Source organism: Micrasema longulum, unplaced genomic scaffold, assembly GCF_059751315.1.
Source record: "Micrasema longulum isolate JH-2025_06_02 unplaced genomic scaffold, ASM5975131v1 h1tg001875l, whole genome shotgun sequence".
NCBI lineage: Eukaryota > Metazoa > Arthropoda > Insecta > Trichoptera > Brachycentridae > Micrasema > Micrasema longulum.
In genome coordinates this window covers 33,637-50,259 of record NW_028279049.1, presented here as the reverse complement: position 1 = coordinate 50,259, position 16,623 = coordinate 33,637, and the positions used below count along the sequence as shown (strand labels likewise).

The 16,623-nt window shown below is 28.5% G+C and overlaps 1 long non-coding RNA gene across 1 annotated transcript in view; it reads left to right on the top strand.

Moving 5' to 3' along the window:
• Positions 1-15,422, top strand: part of LOC148273677 (uncharacterized) — a 33,141-nt gene extending 17,719 nt beyond the window's left edge. Inside the window, exon 2 of the long non-coding RNA XR_015824509.1 lies at positions 15,013-15,422. This is a non-coding gene — a long non-coding RNA (uncharacterized LOC148273677). The remainder of the gene's footprint in view (positions 1-15,012) is intronic.
• The last annotated feature ends 1,201 nt before the right edge of the window (positions 15,423-16,623 follow it).

Here is a 16,623-nt window from a genome sequence, read left to right as displayed (position 1 = left end):
TAAGAGGCATGACAAGATAAATACATTTTTTTTCCATTTTATGTCATAGTTAAGAACATTCAAACATCATACATTTTAAACAATGTAGAATGGATTTTTTTTTTAATATCCTTACTCATCCATAAACAAGTCATTGTTATTTATCACCGATTGTTTTATAATAAAATGGTCATCGAATTCGTGAAAATATTATAAGGTACTTAGAAACTCATGTATTCACTTATTCCTGTAATATTTTTTTTCTTGTACTAATAGGAACTGGGGTATGAGGATGCACCTTTTTTTAGCGGATAGAGGAAGAAGTTGAATTATTAAAATTAAAAAAAATTTGTACACGCATGATTAAACTATGATAAATATATTTTTTTAAGTATGAGTAAAAACAATGGTAAGACCCACGGTCATTAAGATGATATGCAGCAGAGAGCGGTTTGAATAGGTATTAAATATAGTTTTTCTGCCTCTATCTCGCAGATGCCTCCCCGAGTACTGACCGTTCAAAAAAGACTACTACACGCCAGCGTCGTCGGAAAGATAATGTCCTACTAAAATCGATAAAAGCTAGGGCTGAACTAAAATGAAACGATTCAGATGTTTAAAGGTTTCAGAAATAACTTTTCCGTGTAGGCGGGCTTTGCTTTTTTTAAAAATAGTTTTTAATTTACCGTACATCTAAAGACGGTAGATAAAACAAGACGGATTTAATGGTTTTTGAATGCTCCTAGCTCTTATAAAATACAATTTATATCAAATAAAAAAAAAACAATAGGAACGCGCCAATTATATATATCTTTAGTCTGTAAAAACATCGTTTAAGTGCCATAATTCAGGGAGAAAATAAAGGAATACGTTTGTATATAGAAAAGTTAAAAAACATTAAAAACCGTTTTCGGGTATGTGGACGTGTAGAGGGTGCTTTTACTTTAACTTTTCATCGTATCTGAACTTCTACCCGAATCGGAAAATTTCTATTTTATTCCATTGGAAAGCCAACAGACATTTATTAATTTATAAGATACAATTATACCATAAATACTTATCATAAAGTCCAATTAGAGGCTTCCACATAATATTGTTATTGTAAATGTTGTCACATAAAAATTAAACATAACTTTAAATAACTAATCATACAAAACTTATAATACTAGAAATATAAATGTAAATATAATACATAATATTATTCAGAATATATCTACTTTTGAATATTGGTCACACGGTTGCACATTATAATATTTAATACAAATATATTTGACCATACGTACATTTATAATGTAATAAAATAAATAATAAAGATAGATCACCTTACTTTTTTTTAACGGATGATCTTTGCATTTGGTGTAAGATTAAATAATAATAAAGACGAAACGATTGTTAATAAGAGTATATAAACGTACGGTTTTATTTTTTGATTCAAACAAAACTATCAAGGATTATTTACTTTTATCGCTCATAAAAAACTACTTCTTGAACCAATCTGCTTCCTTTTTTGTTAAATTGAGTTCATTTTAGTTATGATATAAATTCGGCCTCATGGAGAAGTAATCAGCGTCCTCTCCTACCATTCAAGAGGTCACAGGTTCTATTCCCGGCATGGTTGACATGTAATATTTATTCTTAAAAATTTTGTTTTTACACTAGAATATTACGTTGTCCCTGGATTGGCCCCTGTAGCGTAAAACTGATAATCTTACCTCCGTGTAATAAAAATTATAAATACACGCTGCGGTTGGTGAACCAATGCAGTGCCATATGCACCATTGGGTGCGGAAAGGTAATGATGTTTATGATGATAAATAAAAAAGGGTAAAAAGAGTATTCCTTGTATCACAATAAATTTTTTATCTACGTCGAGAGAGTATTCTCCCGAGGAATCGTGATCCGATTTATTTTTCCAGAATTTTAGAGTGATTCGCCACTTCTCTTTGAGACTTAACTTCAGGTTCTATGATTTTCAGGCTAAATGTTTTCCCCTGAAAATCTTATCAATCTAAGTATTATTTCAAAAATATAAAATTGAATCGCCACGCCGTTATTAGTCTCGCAAATATTCGAAAATGGTTTGACAGATTTACGTGCGATTTTTTGCACAATTTTCTAATTCATGTTCTCAAGGTAAATCAATTATAAAATTTTCAACATGTTGAGTGAAAAAAATATTATAAACAAATATGTATTTTTCATAGATTTTCCAGGGTTGCATTTGACGTAAATGCAAATATCGAAAAATTTGAATAATGTTGTTTTTTTGTATTTTAAAAAAGTTTGTATTTTAACGTTAACAAACAACCATTATTTTAAATGGATACAAAAATCATAAATTTTCTTACAATTTCCTAATTTCTTTATTCAAACTTATTTTTAGTAATGTTAAAATAATTTTAACTGACATTTGATACATTTTTGAAATACGGATTCATACACAAAAGGCACCACTGTTGGTAAGTATAGCAAAGTTTGACGTTTGAAAAAGAATTCCACATTTGAAAATTAATTATTTACAGTTTGGAAATTTAACCAACCTGGTACCCGGGTTACTTTAATTACAATTATTAAATTTAATTAATTGAAATACAATATATTTAAATACAAATTAATTAAAACACCCAAATTCAGTATTTGAAAAAGAATTATTTAAACTTTTGGATTTCAGTCATAAACAAATACCGAAGTACCTACTTACCAATGAAAAGTTACACCATCTTTTATTACGTTTATCCGAATGGTTTTCACACGCTTTCATGACACAGCCAAGCATTTTGGTTTCGAATTAAATGTCAAGCTTACGTCGAAACCCGGCTGGCGGTTAAAGGGCGACCAAACACACCTAGGGCAAGACTGAGCGATTGGGCATGAGTTGAGTGCCATAATTTTAGAGGGTTCCGGGTTCGTCTTTGTGTATTATTAGGTAAATGGTAATTAAGAACACCAAACCTATTACCATGTTTAGATAAAAACAATATGAAATATTTTTTTGTAAGTATACTTAATAATGTTTAATTTTAAGAGGAAACGCGGTCCGACTTTTCTTCACACAAACTTATTCGCGTAATTTCTCTCTGGATTATGAGACTAGAGCAGTGATTTTTTTACACACTATAGATATTTACTATTGTCGTGTTCTAATTGTTTCGTTTTTACAAAAAATGTTATTATGGGAACTAGACACAGTTTTATATGTTATATTCGGGCGCAAGGTAATACAAACTACTTTTGAAAAATGCAAAACGATCCGATACAAAAAAAATCGGTTACAAAATCAGATAACTTTTGAGGTGCGGATAACGAGACAACGAAACGTCAATTTTGTATATTCTAACAAAAGTTCTAACAGGCAGTTGTCTCGCACAGTATCGGGAAGGCATCGCAAGAAAGTGACAGGAAAACAATGTTCGAATACTGTCCTCACAATTCACGTTAAATGAAAAAAAAATGTATGCGTACATATTTGGACTAAATAAAATAATTGTTATCAAACTTTCGATTATGTTTATATATATATACAAGTTTCCACTCAAATCTAGCAATAGCAAAATTCAGCTCGTTTAAAATAAAAATAAAGTAGCAATGATAACTTTTCATAATAATCAAGCCATTTTGTTATATTTGATAAAATAATATAATACAAAAACATCACCTTAATAAAATAACTACAATAATTTACCTTAAATATTTTTTTTAAAAATTCAAAATCAAAGAATAAAATTTAATGTTTGAATAATTGCGAGATATTCCCAAAACAAACAATAAAAACATAATTCTTTCATAGCTCTGCAACCGGAGGATCTAAAAATATAAGAGTGGAAATGAAATCAAAAGCAATGTCCCAAAACTGTCTTATGTACAAGGAAAGCTACCAGACTTTGGGATGAGCTACCTTTTCATATAAAAAATGCACCTTTTCTAGCCACCTTCAAGAAACGCCTGAAACATTATTATATATCCCCAGAATCCAGAACTTCTGGAGTTTTTACTGCTTTTTTTTTCTCAGATATATATTTTTTATCCCTTTTTCTATACTTGGTTCTGAAACTCATTATCTGATCCCACATTCTTTATCATTTAATTCATCTTACATAATGAACTTAAATAAAAAATGTATTAATGTTCATTTGTGCAAGCCTTATCTCTCAATTGAAAAACAGCTGTTATTTTTCGTTAATTAGGTTTTTTAAAATCTTATTTTATCATTTGTATGTATCTTTTGAAATACATTTATGTTTTTTGGTACAAAATTTTGACTAATCTCTTTTTTTTGACCAGTCTGTTTTTTGGTTGGTTGGAAGATATTGCTTTTAGCAATAAGTCCGCCAAATTACTTATTCTTTCTACTTGAAGTTATAAATGAATCCAGTTGTTTGCGAAAATGTCAAAACACCTAAAAAATAAGATAAATGTTAAAAAATTTAAAATTAAACTTAAAGCGTATATTACGTAAAAAATATAAGGTAAGATATATTATAAATGGGAAATATACGTTAGTTGATACTATTTAAAAAAATAAAAACTAATTAAAGGACTCAGATAAACTTTTTAAAAGGTGTACAAAATATTATTATCAACAGAGTACGAAAAAAAAGAAGTCTTTTTTTGTAAAATGAACGTAATAATCCGTTAGAGTTAATAAATACATTTAAAACAAAAATATATAACCATATATATTTATAAAATAGGACAGTAAATAAGGTGAGGAATAAATTGTTAGAATAAGTGTAGATTTATTAGTGTGTTGTAAATATTGGGTACGACCATGTTGATTATTTTATTTTATTTTATTTGGGAAATCAACAGTTCTACATTCATATTTATAGTAAACAAACAGATGTAGTGTATAAACTTAGAACTAATAACAGATTTCCACAAAGTATACAAAATTAGTTAAGAAAATAAATTACATATTAAATTAATACTTTATCCTTATAAAAATGATATTTTCATGTACTCGGAAATATGAAACTTAACATTTAATTTTTTTTTAAATGAATGAAGAAAGTATTAAATTAAAATAAAAATTACTTAGACAGCACAAGAAAAAAGTGAAAATATAACAAATTTTGTACACAATTATATCCATAAGGTTTGTTTCTACAGAAGTCAGTATTCTGGCGGAAAAGCTGTTCTTAGTATGAGATAGGACCAGAAAGACGAGTGTTTACTTGATAAATACGCTCAGAAATCGAGTCGAGATTAGTCTGCCTCGTAGTGTAGTGGCTGGTGGTTTGCATTCCGTATTTGAAGCTCTTGGTTTGATTTCTGGCAGAGTAGACGTAAAATATTGATTTAAGGGTAGCGGGCTCAACACTGCGTTATTTAATTATTTCTGGACTTTTTTCAAGCGTAAAAAAATGGAACAAATGCCGCACTTTTTTTGTGCAACTTTTCCTTAGGACTAAACGGAAGAAAAAGTAACGTTTTTGTTAAAACTAGCAAAATTAATTATTTTACCTTTCGATTTATAGAAACAAACTTTGTCGATTTTTATGAAAATGAATCAATTATTATTTAACTTAAAACTTTTTATGTTGTACTTATTTTTGTACAATTTACCCAAAATTGTGAAAATATTTAATTTCTGTTTTCATTATGAAAACAATAAATAAATAACACAACACACGTCTGGGTAACTCGATAAAACGAACCATCTGGTAAAATGTATAGTCTGTTTAAATGTAGTTTTAGTCGTACTTTGATTTCCGTATCTTAATACTTTAACCTTAATTTAGCGCTTGACACGAAAGGCCATGATCGCGATAAGCGAAGTTCCAGCTTTATACAGTGAAATGGTGAACCAGCACGGAATGTAGAAGGCATTATAGCGAAGCGTAAGGCACCAGTAGGAATTATAAAAAATACCTTTGTGCATTGAATGATATCTTTTGTAAATTTCCAACATGAAATTCTGACTCATTGTCACATTAAATTTAACGTTAAAATAATCCTTAACAATTTTACAATATTGTTTTCTTTTTAACAACGCAGTTAAATAATAGAAATTTTAGAAATATTTTTGAAAATAAGTTTTTTCTTATTGGAAATAATTTGAATCTCTGCGTATTTAAACTTATTATTTTTTTCTTTATCACATTATTAACATAAAATTTTAATTTATTCAAAGTTGTTTTGACTCTCCAACAAGAATTATTTACCCCGTTTTAAGACAGTAAAAAAAAAACAAAAAAAAATATAAATGTACAGAAACAATAAAAAAGACACAGTGAATAACACAGAACAACTTGTGGTAAAAAACAAAGTAAATATCTCAACAAAAACGTAGCAAAAACAAAATATGTGGTAAAAAACACAGTAAAAAACATGTTTAAAAACCAGGAAAATACGTAGTCAAAACAAAATACATAATTAGAAACACATTAAGTCATTGTTAATATGTTTATAGCAAAAAACTTAGCAAAATACCTACTAAGAAAAAAAAAACAAAGGTTCAGTAGAAAAAATAAATACATTAACCAAGAACATTAAATCAAGAGTAAAATAAAAAATGTGTGTATGGGGAGAAAGAAGCTCAATTTCATAAATTTCAAAAATGTTCGTCTGTTCACAAAGATGAAAAAAAAAATCACTTCAAAGAGCAAACGTTGCATTGGATTTGTTTACCCCAGGCTATTTCGACCCTAACAAAACCTTCAAACAAAAGGTCCTTACAGTTTATCCTTTGTTTAGAAATACTTGTTGTTCATAGTTTGAATTGAAATAATGTTGAATTTTACAGATCAAATACGAAATTGGAAAACAAAATTAAATACGATGTTTCCTCAGGGATGTTTTTTAATTTTTCTAAATTATACATCTTGGTCAGATTTTAAAAAAGGAATTGTTCAATGGAGATGTTAACCTACCACCTAAGTAATAGCCTAAATTTTTTTAAATTTTGTTTGCACTTTCTTTAGTAATATTGAATGTTTGACTTTAATCTCAATCAATTTAGTATACCAAATCCCAATTTCAATAGATATTATTCAACCAATATTTCAATCATTTTATTAATTTTAAATCACTTGTTTCTACAAATAATTATTAAAACATATCGAATAACTTTTGGTTGAACTAGTCTATCATTATTTATACTTAATATTTTCAATATTGATAAATATAATTTGACAAAGAAGTTTTTTCTTTTTTAAAAACTGAGTATATTGTGTTTATTGTGGCGATTACAAACGCTATCTTCATCGGTATGTACGGAGACGTCATACTTTACATTTCTACAATCTCTAACAAGCGGTATTACGAAGCCGGCTCTATCAATATGTCGATATGTGTTTGCAGGAAGACATGGCTATCAATGAAATGAAAGAAATAGTTATATTTATTTTTTATAGTGGCAACATTTCTTTCGAAGTGTTGCCATTGCACATTACGGCGCGTGTCATCTCAAACGTCAAATGATCTGACGCATGCGCTGTAACTTCCTCGAATTTTCAAACTCAACCACCAGGTAGTGCTGTTTTAACTGTCAAAATTTATTCTGCCTTCAGTGAAAAATTAAAACTGAATTATTTTTATTCCGTATTTGAAATAGGCTTTTATACATCCAAATATTACATTTTATGTGGCCATTGAAGTGTTTTTTTTCGTAGTTTCCATAAACTTATTCATTTGAGTCAGATGATCGAGTCATCCAACAGACGGAGAACTTTTCTTATAACAAAACAAAGCTTTGGCTGTTTTAAATGATTATTTCAAACTGTTCAACACAAATTAACTATTCAGCTTATGTTTGAAATTCCACATTTCTCACCACTGACACTCAAACCAGCCGGCAAGAAGTAATAAGCCCTGTAAACACTTTAACCTCCATATTCCCTTCTTAATAACAAGTCCTACCTCATTTTTTATACACTTGTCGATCTCAAAAAACGCCCTACTCCCCCTTCCTTACTGGATTGAATCCAGTTTTTCTAAATCCAAAAATTAGGATTTGCAATTTTCAAGAGTAGGTACTCAAAATAATATTGATTATATTTTCCAAAACCAATCAATATAAATTTCGAAGCGCTTTTACCAAATTTAATTTTATTTATGGATCGAGAGGCAATATTCCTATTAGCAGTTTTCGTCAAAATCAATGATTTATATAACGCATATTTTTATGCTTTCAATCAAACGATAGGTTTGAATATGCGTAAAAAATATTTCAAGTAAGGGGTTACTTATTTTTGGCACTCGTTATAAATATGGATTACCAAAAGTATTTTTTGTAATGTAAATGTCAGTACAAGAACATTTTTGAATACTCCACAATGTAAACGCTGGAAATAAAAATGTCAAAAAACGTTTTTATTGATATTGTATATTCTACGGAGTACTTTTTTGCCCAGAACTTAGCAAATGCGACATTTTCAAATGATAAATAACTTTAGAATTAAGTTGAGATTTTTTAAACTAAATAATTAAACACTTCTTGATTATAAACAGAATCATCACTATCATGCCACTTTTAGCCCCCGAAATGATGCATAGGGCGCTACATTTGCACACCAAACACAGTGTATCACGATCATCATTCTGTTACATGAAGGTAAGGTGATCAGTCTAACGTTTCAAGGACAGTGAAATATTTCAGTGTTAAAGCTATTTTGAAACAAATATTTCCGATCGACCTGACTAGGAATCAAACTTTAGACTTAAATTATGGTAGGCAAATGAGCCAACATAAAAAATACCTCAATAAAATCTACGTCTTAAACATCAAGATTTTATAAATAATCACAATTCAACAATTAAGCAGTTTTTCTATAGATAAAGATTATATTGTAATATTTATTAATACGGACATATGTTTTTCAAAACGGTTAACTTGACTATTTTTTTAATGGAGAAGTAAAATGGGAGACTTGTTTAAATCTTTTCATTCAGATATTTTTGATATATTTAGATCATTTTGATATATTTTAGATCTTTTTGATATATTTAGATATATTTGGATATTTTTTTATATATTTAGATCTTTTTTATATATTTAGATCTTTTTGTAATATTAATAATAAAATCTATCGCATTTAAAACGTTAAGAATCATTATCATCATAATTTTACTGTCAGCACGGGCTGTGGGGCATAGACCAATACATTATTATTCCATTTTAAAATATAGAAGGTAAGGTGATCAGTATAACGCTGCAGGGTCCACGAGAAGATTAATTTATACTATTTATTGATTCGCGATTAAGATTGTGGAACAACATGATTAATTTTATCAAATAAAATACCTTGTTAAGAAACCGCTTAAACTTATTGGAGCATTACTAGAATATAGTTTCGCATAGCACTGATCTTTATTTCCAAAATAAAGATTTGTGTTTTTTTAAAAACTATAAAGCAATACTCCAAAAAACACACTCAAGTGGTCTCATAACAAAGCATTTTGATCATTTTAATTTATATTAGAAAATTATTAAGGAGTTCCCCAAGGATCATTTCTAGGACCAATTTTATTTATCATGTACATACATAAACGACGTAACTCAAATAACAAAACACCGCAAAATGCAACTTTTTGCTGAGGACTTATTAATCTACAAAGAGAGTTAAGATTAAACAAAAATCATAAACAAATTAAATGACAATTTAAACAGCATTTTAAAATGACTTACAATCAACAAAAACGAAATTCATGGAAATATGAAGAAAAAAAATCTAGCATAATAATGAATTATATATAGATGGTAAAACTATTGAGAATCGCATTTAAAACGTTAAGAAAGTGGATGAAATGAAGTATTTGGGTATTATATTAAACTCGAAATTAACTATGAATGCAAACTTTGAGTATATTTTTGAAAAAATATCTGAAAAAATATTATGGCTCGGTAGATTGAAAAATAAATTCGATAAAAATAATGCAGAACTCATATTTAAAACTATATTCATTCCACATATACTCAACAGTATTATTTTTAGCCAATGACGGAAATTGAAATAAATTGAAAATATTTCTAAATAGAGCCATTAAAATAGTGCTAAAGAAAAGTAGATACAATAAAAGAGAAAAAATGCGAGAAGAACTTAATTGTTTAGTAATAAAGAAAAGACTGATATATACGAGTAATATGCTTGTTTTTGTATTTAAATTTTTAAACAGTCGAATGCCTGAATACTTCATTAATAAAATAGTGTTATTAAAAAAAATTTTAATTATATTACGAAGAATACAAATTAAAAATATACTGCCATTTAAAAAATAAATAAATTCAAAATTGTATTATGTATAAGGGTTTAAAAATGTATGAAGATATGCCTGAATATATGAAAAATGAAAAAAGTTTGATTTTTTTTTTTAATGTCGTGTACTGTAAAATAATGTTAATGGATGTGTTATTATAATAAGTGTTAATTTTAGTTTACACCTTTTTGGTAATATAAACTAACTTAAGATATATTTTTAAAAAAAAAAGCCTTTTTACCGTTTATGGTCTAAGAATCAATACCAAGTTATTAGATTCTTCCGAGAATTCCGTTTATCATTTGAAACAAGGTAAGTTCATTTCAATATTTTAAATATTGAAACCTACTACGTTCTTGTTCGTTCCCTTCTCTAGCATTAATAAACTATTTTATAAACTCGATGCTTCTATTGGTTTAAACGAAAATAAATAAATTTAAGACTTTATTTATTGGAATGGTGGGTTTTCGTATTTACACCAGAAATTCAATGAAATTAAATATGACTGAAATTTTCAATTAAACACGTAGTTTCGTAACTTATGTACACATAATTGATTATGTAAAAATTATGGATTTTCTTAAAATTATTTTTCATTCCCTCCTCTTAAGGTTTAAACATTGGTTATGAACAAAGTTACAGTATACCTGTGGACGAGCACTAAATTTAAACCTTAAGGGATCCCTGGATTTTTATTATTGTCTCTTTTAAATAAGTTATGGTACTTTATAAAGGATGAAGACTAATGTCATTTAATTGAAAAGACACGTCACAAGTGCCAATTCGGTGATATTTCAATTCGTGGGTAATTGCCTTCCTTGACTTCATTAATAAACGGACTTTCGTTGTAATCAGACGTGACTCTAGGCAGAACAACTCTATCGTGTGGGACTAGTTTATACTTTAATTAATAATTCTATTGTGAAGAACGAAACAAATATTTCGATTTAAACGTAAATACAATCTGATTTATTAAACAAGTAAACAATACGATATATTTTTTTGTACTTTTTTTATATTTGAAGGCACTAAGTAATACAAACAGCCAGCTTTGCAGCCATGGCAACAAGTTTCGGAAAAATAATAAATAAGAAAATGTGTATAAATATAAGTCTTTTACAAATTGAATTTTGTGTGTTTATCATGATTTTCTTGTCCTTTTTATTTTTTTAAGGGCTATGTTATTTTTTTTAAATATGAGATGCGGCTAGTCAGGAAATATTTTGTCTATTATTATTGTACTTAACTGTAATTTTTTTATTTATTGTGCCACCAAAAATTAGTATAAATAATATTTGCTGATCAATTAATTAATTAATATAGTTCTTTGGAAGATAAAGATTTTATTTTCGTGTTATACTACTACAATCGATTGCGCTAGGTGCGTACATAAATTATATCTGTAGAGTGCGGTGTGTACATGAAAAAAATAATTTTAATGCATTTACATGGTTTTTTGGCAGAAGAAGCTTTTATTAAATTTAAAATAATAAATTTATTGAGTTTATATGTATCTTTATCCACCATAATAATATTGAAAAGGTAAAATATTTTTAATCCCGGAAATACTTTGCTATTGCAAGATTTGAGTATATAGTCGTTTAAAAATTAAAAAAACCCCATCAAAAGTTTGATTTGATGCCTCCCCGATACTGTGCAAAAAAGACAACTCCATGTCGGACCATTTATGCCTAACTTAAATAGACAAAATCAACGTTTCATTGTTCCGTTTGCCGCTCCTCAAAACTTAACCAATTTTGTCAATTTAAAAAATATATATAGTAAATAGGTAATTCCGTACTTATTTATGATTGAATTTCAAAACATAAAATAATTCATTAACAATTATAAAATTCTTTTTGCAAATGTCAAACTCTGCTCTTCTACCAACATGTAGGAATGCAATAGCCAAAAATGTATTAAATGTGAGTTCATATTATTTTATCACTATCGAAAATCCAGTTAAAAGAAATAATTAGGTAGAAATTATACGGTATATAAAGAAAGAATCTGATAGGATCCAGAAAAAACGTTTGTTGTTTGTAAACATTTAAATACAAACTTTTTTATGAACCAAAAAATAAGGTCCTCTCAATATTTAAGTACATGCATACTCGTCAACTGCAACCCCGATAGGTTGATGAATAAAATATTTACGTTCATTACTTTTTTCCTACAGATTAATTTTAAGATTTTATCAGCTATAAATATGCCCACGCCAAAGCTCATAAAAAAAAACCGCACGTAAATCGGTCCAGTGGTTATTCAGTCCATCGATGACACACAAATGAACATTGCCTTTTATAAAGATATAATAGGTACTTTATACATCTAAAAGTGCATTCATACTTTTACAGTAATATTACTCAAATAACGATGTAGCTGAAGAAAATTTTACTCTTTTTCAAGTGAATACAATCATACCATAATATTTCAAGTTGCCCTTTTTTTCTTTCCATCTGCGATGGCTTTACTCTGTTATACTTATCATCAATTAGTCTTCCTTTCTAGATTTCACAGTCAAAAGTCAATAAATTAAATTGCAAAATGAAATCATTATTCTTCTTTCCCTTTTCTCTGCTTCTTCCCTTTAACAGATTCCACTAGGTGAGGGCTGATTCAATATCATATTAAAAGAACTATTTCAAATTTTTAATATTCCAACAATTGACAAAATATATTTAAAAATTCAATTTTACAAATCTATAAAGAGAATAAAAAAAAACAAACATTAAGTTATTCACGTAGACGCCAATATTAAATTAATATGCTAAAATTTAATACTAAGCGTTTTGAAAAAAGTTATTATCAGGGAATAAATTTCTATAACAATTTGCCCGACGAAATAAAAATTATAAATGTCTTTACAAAATTCAAACTAAAGGTAAAAATATTCGTTTACAAACCTCCTTAATTAAATGTTGCTTTTTAACATTTAAATTATATTTAAGTTTTCTAAAATTAACGAAATATGTTTTTATTTGTTTTCTTTCTTTTTTTCAATGTTTTTTTCTACAGTACTTAAAGTTGTTTTGTTAAGTAACTTGAAAACCTTATGTTATCATTTTTTTCACTATGTTATATTATGTATGTGGGTGAATGTGTATGTGCGTGTGAGTGAGTGTGCGTGTATATGTGTGTGTAATTATATATGCGTGCGCACGCATGCTTATTTGCATGCATATGTATATGCACTTATTTATTAAAAAAATGTTTTGTATACCTTCATTATTTTTTAAAAATATATGTTAATTTTGGACTTAAATTATTAATATTGTAATCCCACAGCAAGCACAAGAAGTAGCTTCTTTTTTTGTGTGGTATACCTTTTCGTTTTTTGTTTTTTAACTTTTGCTTTACATGTATTTCTTTTTGGTAACATGTTGTAACTGTATATTATATTAAATAATAAAAAAATAAATAAAAAAAATATGTTGAAAATTTCCTTATACGAAAAAAGCGAAAAAAGATTGTTACAAAAAATTCGGATGGTTTTACCAATAAAACCAGATAGAATATATGGTATAATTGTATTATATAGATCTTTATGAATGTAGAAAACTTAATTAAAACTTCAAGTAGGATTGACTGAAACTTTTATGAAAAATGTTGTTGTAAAACCTAGGTAGCGCGTCCGAGCGTAAAGTGCTTAAAAGGTTTTATTGTAAGCAGTTATAATACCTGGGAGTACATATTTTTTTAATGCAACTTTGGAGTTCGTTGGTTGGATACGCGAATATAACTTGTAATGTAAGGTCCTCATAAAAGGCATTCATTTACCAATTTGACACCCCACAAGTATTTTAATGCAAAAGCTTATTTATAACAAACTTTATTTTTCAATGTGTAAGTAGTAATCACACAATAACAAAATAAAAAAAACAACTTTGTTTTTAACAACTAATTTTTTTTTTCACTGACCGGTTTCAAAGCAAACAAGCTTCTTCGTCAAGGTTTACGTAACTAATGAATTGATTCCTTTTTTTTAATTTCTATCTTGTTCACTTAATACTACACGTGGACCCAATAAATCAAGTGGTTTTTTCCTTACACGGGTGGTAATTTTTATATCATTATTTTCGATGTAAGACAGGAGAGGACTAAAAGAAATATTGTTTATTTGGTTATTAATTATTGTTTTCGTATTATAAATTAAAGTTGTTTTATTTATTTTATTATAATGAATAACCACAAAGTAAGTGCTTCAAATATAAATTTTATAGTAATCACACAATTTAGATTATAAATGTAAACTTAATCAATAAATTGTATTTAAAAATTTTGGCATTGTAAAAATACAACTTTAAATGAATAATTTAATTCAACCTTGTCGAGAATCGAATCCAAGACATTATCATAGTAGTCAAGTTATTAACGTTTATATTAATAATACTAAATGATAATGCACGATATAATATGTAATAAAAATCGATTAAAAACGTGTCGTTTTTCTTTTCAGGTAAGTGGCTGTCACGAGGACTTTAATAATGGGACTATCGATCTTGGAGCGTTTGACTCCCCTTTCTGCAGGGGAAGTATTTACTAGATCCGCACTCACCTAATAATATGCGGGATCTTTTTGTTCATAGATACACGTAATGAGGTACGTAAATGGGTATTCAAACCAGATCTGGCCAGTTTACGGCGCAAGAACTGGTATTTTCAGTGAAAACAAAGAAAACACATTTATTTCTTTCATTTTATTTATAAATTACAACAATACATTTTTATATATATACTCGTATAACATAAAATAGTAACATAACCGCAATTCTGTGACTCCAAAAGCCCTGTGTTACAGACCCAAATACTAAGAATACAATTTTATATTTTCAGTTGATTCATTCGAAAATAAAAAAAAACAAAATGGTCGCCGATGAAACCACAGTGGATGTTTCAACGATTCACTTGGGATACCATAATAGAGTGCTTCCAAAAATTAAACCTTCACGACAATTCTAGCGGTAACGGTCACTAATTCAATTGCGGTAACGCATCTCAACAGGGAAAAATACGCAACGGTTTGTCATGTTCATAATACTAGACACTCCAATAAGGATCTGATTCTACAGAGAGAAGTTTATACTTTTTTGGCTCAAAGCCAGCAATATTACATAGGCTCGAGGATATATAACCTTATCGCAGATTCATGGAAATGTGGTGAGATTGCCAGGCTGAGGAAGGTGTTGACTGCATTTTTAATATGTATTGGTCGGAGAGAATCGTGGCATATTCGGGGCGTGACGCGTTACCAATGGAATTACCGCTTTTGCGCCGATTCAAAATTACAAATTTAAAAATAAATTTATTTGTACCAATAATCAGCAATTTTTTTTATTCTACTGGACAGTATTTTAAAGACCTTTAGTACTTTAAAAATGTTTTGAAAAAAAGTGATATTTCCCTATAGAAGGGTACATGGCAAGAACGGGCCTATTAGCAAATTACGAAATTTATAAGATAATAAAAAAAAGATAATATTAACCTGATTTGTGGGACTCTTGGTTCATGTATTTAATAAAGTAGGTTTTCAATTAATGCAATATATATTTACATGAAATCACATAAAATAACAAACATAAACGTCTGCTTTATCCCAACGATCTTGTTGCAGCAATCGTTGTAACTGTTTTTTTTGCCTTCCGCGCCGTTTATATGAACTCGATTCAGGAGAAAAAATGGCATTTATGTCTCGAAAATCTATAAATGCAGGGTGCCCTTTTTAGCAATGTACCCTTAAATTAAAATGATTTTTTTTTGTTGTTAAGGACAACACAGTTTTTGATAAATCTTAGGTGCAGCCCGTAAGGAATTAATGTGTCTATTTATTATACGTCAGTACATGAAAACATATTTATTGATAGAGATCAAAATGACTTAGCCGCATTCAATAGTTTATTTTTGATAAAATTGAATAAAAACCAAAACTTATTCGTTAACCTCACCTGGTATTGACGCGAGTACCTGCTCTACAAAAGCTATGACGTGCGGGTTTCTTTTGAGAAAAGCTTCGATGACGGTCTCTAGTGACTGGCGGTGCTTACAAGTTTTATCGCCAGATTGAGTAAAAACTTGACACATAAACGACTAATGAAAATAGCGTCTGCCGATTTTACAATTTATTTTTTTTTTCTCGCGCCTGATAAGTTTTAATTTTAGATATTTTGATAAAAATGCCCGAATCCGGGTGTCCTTTAAATTGCGAAACGCCGGGAAACGGTTGCTCTGTGTGAACTGTTATAACATGGCTGATGAAAGGGAGGCAACAGTTCTAGTTTGCTTTATCGGACTCGGTTCTCTTGGTTTACTAACAAGCCAATAAACTAACATACTCTATCACCGTCAAAATAGAGATAATTAGATTGATGGTAACGGGCAAATTAACTATATATGCATATACACATATGTATATATACACTGGTGACGATAGGGACTTTGCAAGCAGTG